The sequence below is a fragment of the Macaca fascicularis genome, chromosome 16, assembly GCF_037993035.2.
Source record: "Macaca fascicularis isolate 582-1 chromosome 16, T2T-MFA8v1.1".
Taxonomy (NCBI): Eukaryota; Metazoa; Chordata; class Mammalia; order Primates; family Cercopithecidae; genus Macaca; species Macaca fascicularis.
In genome coordinates, this window is record NC_088390.1 from 6,422,857 (window position 1) to 6,429,950 (window position 7,094).

Below are 7,094 nucleotides of genomic sequence, written 5' to 3' on the forward strand. Positions count from 1 at the left end.
AGAGTTAAAAAGTCACATTGCAAAGGGATGTGCATACAGGGCTAAGAGGATTTCGTGGCCATTAAACAGTCTACCATAGCACCCTGCTACAGTTTGGATATGTGTCCCCACCCAAATCTCATGTTGAGTTGTAATCCCCAGTATTGGAGATGGAGCTTGGTGGAAGGGAATTGCATCATAGGGGTGGAGCAAAGATAGTCTTGCTCTCTCGCTCGCTCGCTCCTGCTCTGGTCATGTGATAAGCCTGCTCTCTCTTCACACTCTGGTGTGATTATAAGTTTCCTGAGGCCTCCCCAGAAGCTGAGGAGATACCAGCATCATGCTTCCTGTATAGCCTGCAGAGCCATGAACAAGTTAAACCTCTTTATAAATTACCCACTCTCGGGTATTTCTTTCTTTCTTTCTTTTTTTTTTTTTTTTTTTTTTTTTTGAGATGGAGTCTTACTCTGTCACCCAGGCTGGGGTGCAGTGGTGCAATCTCAGCTCACTGCAAGCTCCGCCTCCCCAGATTCAAGCGATTCTCCTGCCTCAGCCTCCCGAGTAGCTGGGATCGCAAGCACTTGCCACCGCGCCTGGCTAATTTTTGCATTTTTAGTAGAGATGGGGTTTCACCATCTTGGCCAGGCTGGTCTTGAACTCCTGACCTCGTGATCCACCCACCTCAGCCTCCCAAACTGCTGGGATTATAGGCGTGAGCCACCGCGCCTGGCCTCTCAGGTATTTCTTTATAACAATGCAAGAATGGACGAATACACACCCTTTACTATCCTTAAAATGAAAACACAGGGCCAGGCGCCGTGGCTCAAGCCTGTAATCCCAGCACTTTGGGAGGCCGAGACGGGCGGATCACGAGGTCAGGAGATTGAAACCATCCTGGCTAACACGGTGAAACCCCGTCTCTATTAAGAAATACAAAAATCTAGCCGGGCGAGGTGGCGGGCGCCTGTAGTCCCAGCTACTCGGGAGGCTGAGGCCGGAGAATGGCGTGAACCCGGGAGGCGGAGCTTGCAGTGAGCTGAGATCCGGCCACTGCACTCCAGCCTGGGCGACAGAGCGAGACTCCGTCTCAAAAAAAAAAAAAAAAAAAGAAAACACAGAAAATAGAGCTAACCTAAATGTAAATGCTTAAAAACATAAAATCATTCACTAACCATAATATAAAGGAGGTATGGAAGATAAATAAATCGTAATAAAACAATATATATTTCAATATGTAAATGCTTGGGCATAATTGCACTGGAAGACATCATGAAGTAATCAGCCTCTTATATTTATACGCAGAGTGACACACACAGCATGACACAGGAGTGTTACCCTGGTGACTCATATTATGAACATCATTATCATCAGTAATGATCTCCAAAATGGGGAAGAACTGTAATGTTCAGAACAGAACAAAATATAAAACTCCCTTGATTTATACCACAGCTGTATTCCTCCACTATTCAGTATGGGTTAAAACTGAGCAAAAAGTTCTTATGCTCTAGATTCAGATAAGCATGAATAAGAATACACCGACAAGAATATCTGGCTGGACATTTGCAGCCCAGCAGGACAAGGGATAATTTGTTGAGAACATTTCAGGAAACTAGGCAACCCACCATCTTTGGTTTAACCAAAGCCACACTCTAAACTTTTGAGTTGTTCCCTAGGGGGCCATACTGCCAGTTGAGAATCATCAGATGGGGGACTGTTATAACAGAGATATAGACCTATATAGATATATAGTGCATCATCGCTTCCCCCCAGTGCATCATCAGAGATAAAGCACCACCCAAGAGAACCAAAAGTGAGGTTCCAGAGAGAAAAGGAAGTACAACAGAGGAGGCGCTCAGGAGGGGACTGATGAAAGAAGCAGATAGAGTTCCTAGCAGACACACGACATGAATGGCCCAGTGTTTCTGACTCACATCAGAATAATGCAAGAGTCAGTCTTATGGCCCCTCAGGGAGAGGGCAGGCCAGGCAGCCCACCCTACCAAGGGCTTGCAGACCCAATCCTTGAGGGCATGAGGATAGGAAGCTGGCAGTTGTCTGCCCAACTCCAAGATTTGAAGCTAAGTTGGGGGAACTTGCTTCTGTTGGACTTTAAAGACAAACAAATTTAGTGCCTTTGTGGAGAGATTCTGGGCCAGGGAACACCACAAGATTTAGCATTTTAAAGCTGCACCCGCCACCCCAAGTTTTACATGAGGAAGGAGGGAAGGTCACAGCTTGATGTGATGGCTGTGGATTGGGTCTCCAGAGGCAAAAGGATTCAGCCGAGGGCCTGCCCGTGTGTGCATATGGCATGTGCACTTAGAGTGTGATCTATGGGTTGTCCAGTCATTTCTGTTAATTAAACACTTCAATATAATTTTGAGGTAAGAATGCTTGGTCTGTATTTCAGACCGTCCCTGGAGGACTGGGGAAGTGGGAGAATATGCCATCTGGCAAAGCACCATGAAACTGAATCACCTGGGGGAATTCACAGAAAATCGCACTAACAGTGGAGGGATAGATAGATGGACAAATCAACGCACAGGCTCTCTCTTCACTTTATCAAAGATCAAGGGTAGGAGCAGGTTTCCTTCCCCCGCTCCAATGGCCAACCCACCCATCCAGCCTCCGGCCACATCGGGATCCCCCAGAAGCCACCGTGCGCCGCTCCCTGCGGCCGCAAAGCTCAGACAATGGCAGCCCTCACTCTTGTGCCTCCTACTCACCCGGGAGCCAGGCTCCTGTGACTTTCCCTCCAAATCCAACCCTCTTATTCCTCAGATTATGTGTATGCGGGGCCACGGAAGTGCACGTTAACTCAAGGCCAGGCATCTTTGGAAGGAAACCAATACATAATTATGTGTTCTGTCTGCCACATGGCCCAGAGCCAGGCTGATTGCGAATTAGAGAAAGTGAAAACAGAGTGGTCAAGTCCAGCCCAGCATCTAGATATGCCCTGGCAGAGTGGAAGAAGTGGGGGCCAAGGACCAACCACCAGGCCTCTGTGTGGATCTCACAGCCTTTTCCACTTGAAGCGTCCGTGTCCTGGGACCAGTTCAAGCAGTCAGAGTCAGGGGCACTGGCTCCTTTGCTTTTCTGATTCCTTGCTGCATCCACAAGGGGCTGGACTCTGCAGCAGCCTCCTCATCTGCCTCCCTGTCTCCCTTCTCTCTCCCTCTAACCTACCCAGCTTGAGCACCAGCAACCCAAATGATCTTCCTAAGGTGCAGATACGACCACGTCATTTGTCTGCATAAAGGAACTCTCGGGAAGCAGCCCGGGGTTGACAGCATCTAATATGAAGTTAGGAAGACCCAGGTTTGAGTATAGCCTGGGCCACCAAAAGATGCTCATCAAGTCACTGTATCCCTCGGTAACATGGAGGAAATAAGAATATCGACTTGACAGAGTTGCTTGTGAGGATTCTAGAAAATGATATGGGCCAAACCTGGCACATAGTAGGCACCATGTAAGTAATAGCCATCATCATTATCATCATCATCGTCATTATCATCATCTTTTTTTTATGACTTTCTCGCTGGAGATAATGTCTTCGTCCTCTCCAGGCCTCCTTCCACACATTTTCATTACAGCCCTGAGGATTTGGGAGCCTCCGCCCTCTTTCCTCCACTTGTAGGAGGATCCAGGCTTCACAGGCAGAGGACCTGGGGGCAAGTCATGTCCCAGTGGATGATGCCATGTTCTTCTGGGGCTTCCCTGTGATGATGGCACAAGCCTGTGAGATGGAGGAGCCTGTCTTGGCTGCAACTGGCCCACAACTTAGGCCGTGCGAAGACCCGAGCTCAGTCTGGGGTTTGCCTTTGGACCTGGGTCTTGGGCCAGGGCCAGAGCTCGGTCTGGAAATGGGGTCAGAACTCAATCCACCCCTGGGATCAGCCCTCAGCCTGTAGCCAGAATCTGGGCTCACACCGGGGCCACAATGGAGACTCAGCTCAAGGGCAGGGAGCAGAGTTTCTTGATGTGAAGATCAAAGATTTCTACAAACGTAACCCATGGCTGAAGCATTGTGGGCATCCAGCTCTCAGCATGCTGTGACTGAAATGCGTCATTCCCCTTCACGATGTGAGGGCACCTTCCTGCCCACATGCAACATGAATGTGGACGTTTTTAAGAACAAAAAGACCGATGTTAGCAAGTTGTCTTCTGCAAACAGCCTGTCTGCCAAAACCACTCTGCCACTTGATGCCGAAAGACACCTGCTACAGCCGTATCTTTGTGTCTTGTGATGCCAGACAGGCAGGAGGAAAAGCAAAAATAAATATTCCTTGAATATTTCCAAAGATCCAGGTTTGGGCCCTCTGTCTCTAACACCCCTACCATGGCCAGAAGGAGCGACCCTGGGACAGAGGGCCACAGTGGGTATTTCTCGTGGCTGTGGCGCAGACACTGGGAGGCAGGCACCAGGAGCAGAGGGAGTGAGTCAAGCATGGGTCAGAGAGCAGAGGAGAGCCGCCCAAGGATCCAGGGGTCGGAATGGGCCTGGAGAGGAGGTGGCAGGAAGGGAGTCAGCAGCGGCGGCCACGGCTTCTGCTTCAGTGGCAACCAGTACCCCAGGCACTTTGCCAGGGACAAGAACCAGGACAGAAGGTGCAGTGGACAGAGCCCGGAGGGGAGCTGGTCCCTTCTTCCTCTGGGCAAGGGCTGTGCAAGGACTACATCAGCCCTCCCCACCCCATGGCTCCAGATACCCCTTCCTCCTTCCACAGTCCACATCCTCTCCTTTGTGGGGAAAGCAGCCTTGCCTGTAGACAGCCTTCTCCACTTCTCTCTCCAAGCCTTGATTTCTCCTGCACTCTGTAGACTCGAGTCTCTTTTTCACCCCCCAATTCTTTTACTGAGATGGTTCCAGAAGACAAATTCCTCCACAGCATTAAAAAATAATTTATAGAAATAATGTTCCTTTAATAAAGGCCACATCGAATTATACAATTTTTATAGTGCATGACCGAACAAGAAAAGTCGGAACTTTCTTGTATAAAAATGAATCTCTCCCACTCCCATGCTCAGAATGAGACCACCTCCTCCGGCTAACATAATATATTGACTTCCAAAGTTTAACTTGCAGTGTCATTGGGCCGAGCTGGCCACTCATTCTGCTCCAAAGGGCTCCCCCAAAGACGGCCTCTTCCAGCGTGGCTCTTAAATATGAGGGTAGGAAAAACAAACTTGCTTCTGCTGCGCGCTCTCTCTCTCTCTCTCTCTCTCTCTACATATATATATATATATATATATATATATATATATATATATATATATCAGTTAGTGGCTAAATTGCATTGTAATTGATTGCAAAATTACTTTTTTAATGAGATTTAGACACCAGGAAATAGCTTTTTTTCTCCAACATACCTAAAGTGAACTTGGCCACTTTGACAACAAACTGTCTCCGTGGCTTTTTCCTAATCATGTATAATTTGGATATTAGCAGAGAAGAGGGATATGGGCTGCCTTGGAAAGAGATGGCTCAAGCCAGCAGTTCCTCCCCCACTCCCAGCAGGGCTGGTGACCTGGCAGCCCCTTCTTCCCAGAACTCTTCAGAACACTTTCATCCCCCTTCCTGTTCTACCCAAGGCTGCACTGTCAGGGCATCACCTTTTTTTTTTTTTTTTTTTTTTTTGAGACAGAGTCTTACTCTGTTGCCCAGGCAGGAGTGCAATGGCACGGTCTCAGCTCGCTACAACCTCTGCCTCCCGAGTTCAAGCAATTCTCCTGCCTCAGCCTCCTGAGTAGCTGGGATTACAGGCACCCACCATCACGCCCGGCTAATTTTTGTATTTTTAGTCGAGATGGGGTTTCACCAAGTTGGCCAGGTTGGTCTCGAACTCCTGACCTTGTAATCCACCCACCTAGGCCTCCCAAAGTGCTGGGATTATAGGTGTGAGCCACCGCCCAGCCCAGAGCACCACCTTTTGCAGTCCAGGATACTCCTCCATCTCAGTCCACCTTACTATGTGCCTCTCTCCTGGAGGGAAATAAGAGATCCCCTTAGAACATGTGCCAGAGGGACCCACTCAGCTGGCAGGACCCAGTGAAAACCTCAAGCGCTTCAGAATCTAGTGAGGGAAGTCTGCATATTCTGTTGCTGAAGACACGGCTGCTCTTTGTGCCCTCCTAGATCCCCTTTAAAGCCAGTGCTGTGAATATTGGATGCTAATGGCTGACAGCACCCCATTCTCCAGAGCAGCCTGTTTTTGTAAATAAAGTTTTATTGGAACACAGCCACGTCCATTCATTTAATTGTCTGTGACTGAGTTTGCAGTACAATGGCAGAGTTGAGTCATTGCAACAGAAACTGTATGTCCCACAAAACATAACATACACACTACCTGGCCCTTAACAGAAAAAGTTTGTTCTAGAGAATGAGCTTCTGCCAATGCACCTCCTCTTAAAAGTCTTGCTGCCCACAGCCCAGGGCACGACTAACGCAGGGATCTGAAAAGCCCACCTGCTTGTCTCAAGGTGAAGGCAGCTGTGCACTGCGGTTCACACTCCAGAGTGCCCCACAGGGTCAGGCTGAGGCTAGAGCCAGCTGAGAGCTGCTGTCTGCCTGGCTCCTGCCCCTGCCCTCTCTCATCATCCTGTTCTCCTTCTTCTCGGAGCACTTCCACGATAAATCACGCTCCAGAAGCCCTGTCTCGGGTTGTTTCTAAGGATCCTGACGTGTAAAAAATAAGTCATGAGAACTTTTCTAATCCCACAACCTCTTGCCTGGAAACCCAGGTTTTCAAACAGATGGAACAGAGTGGTGGGGGAGCCCTGCTTACTCAGCATTGCCTTCCTCTCCAGCAGCCCCTGGAGTGCCTCCTCAGAATTCCAAGAGCCTCGAAAATTGTTGCCTGGGGTGTGTGCTCTCCCACCCCGGCTGGGAACTTTCCCTGACTCCCTAATCCTGGAGATCACTCTCTTACTCAGAACCTGAAGCATGGCCTGGCCCCCAGGCACGCGTCCCCACCTGCTGGCTCTCATGGTGGCTTGTGCCTGGCCTTCCTTTTTTTTTTTTTTTATTAAGACGGAGTCTCACTCTGTCGCCCAGGCTGCAGTGCAGCCGCGCAATCTGGCTCACTGCAACCTCTGCCTCCCAGGTTCAAGCAATTC